The sequence below is a fragment of the Triticum aestivum genome, chromosome 4A, assembly GCF_018294505.1.
Source record: "Triticum aestivum cultivar Chinese Spring chromosome 4A, IWGSC CS RefSeq v2.1, whole genome shotgun sequence".
Classification (NCBI taxonomy): Eukaryota; Viridiplantae; Streptophyta; class Magnoliopsida; order Poales; family Poaceae; genus Triticum; species Triticum aestivum.
Genome location: NC_057803.1, coordinates 735,198,106 through 735,199,169, shown reverse-complemented (window position 1 = coordinate 735,199,169; position 1,064 = coordinate 735,198,106).

Below are 1,064 nucleotides of genomic sequence, written 5' to 3'. Positions count from 1 at the left end.
GCGAGGGCGTGGGGGCAGTGCTCGGGGAGGCGACGGCGACGGCGGGGGCGGCGGGCGGCGTTGGGGCAGCCTGGCGGCGTCGATGTCGGCGGCGCCGTCGAGGCGGCAACTGCGAGATGAGAAGTGAAATTTTCATAAGTGTTTGCTTATATACCAGAGCCTTTAGTCTCGGTTCGTGGAACTAACCGGGACTAATGCCCCCCTTTAGTCCCGATTGGTGCCACCAACCGGGACCAAAGGTCTCTTTTCAACAGCCCAAAGGGCGGGAAACACAGGCCTTTGGTCCCGGTTGGTGGCACCAACCGGGACTAAAGGGGACATTGGTACCAGTTCGTGACACCAACCGGGACCAATGCACCCTTTTAGTCCCGGTTGGTGCCACCAACCGGGACCAAAGGCCCTGTGCTGCTAGCGTCGCGGCCAAAGTTTAGTCCCACCTCGCTAGTTGAGAGAGCTCAATATTGGTTTATAAGCGCTGTTGCGCCAACCCTCTCGAGCTCGTCCCAACTGCAGGCTTTCGGGCCTAATCTGTCACTATGTATCTGTGGGCCTACTGGGCCTACTGCGGGCCTGAATCCTGGCCCATTGTTGGGTTTCTAGTCATATTCAGGTCGTGGTGGCCGTTTAGGTGGCACATTTTTTATTTTTTTGTTTTCTTTTTTGCTTTATTTTTTTTCTACTTACAGCAAAATAGTTACTAGTTTTTCAGTGATTCTTTTTGCTTTTAGGCAATAAAAATTATAAACTTTCTATTAGTGCCATTTATTTTCTAATTTGAATAGTTTAAATTTGAATTTTTGGAAATTTGTGTGAATCACTAGTTTTTGAATAGCTTTAGTATAAAAATAGAATATTGAGTGATTATTTTTCTTGCTATTTAATATTACTGTGTTTTATCATTATATTCAAAAACATATTTTGTTATTTTAGTTTCTAACAAAAATTTCTTTATGATAATTCTTTTTGCTATTAAAGTTTCTAACAAAAAATTTCTTTATGAAATTTTTTTTCTTTTAATGTTGTGAACAGAAAATACTTTGACAATTTTACTTGCATAAATTTTA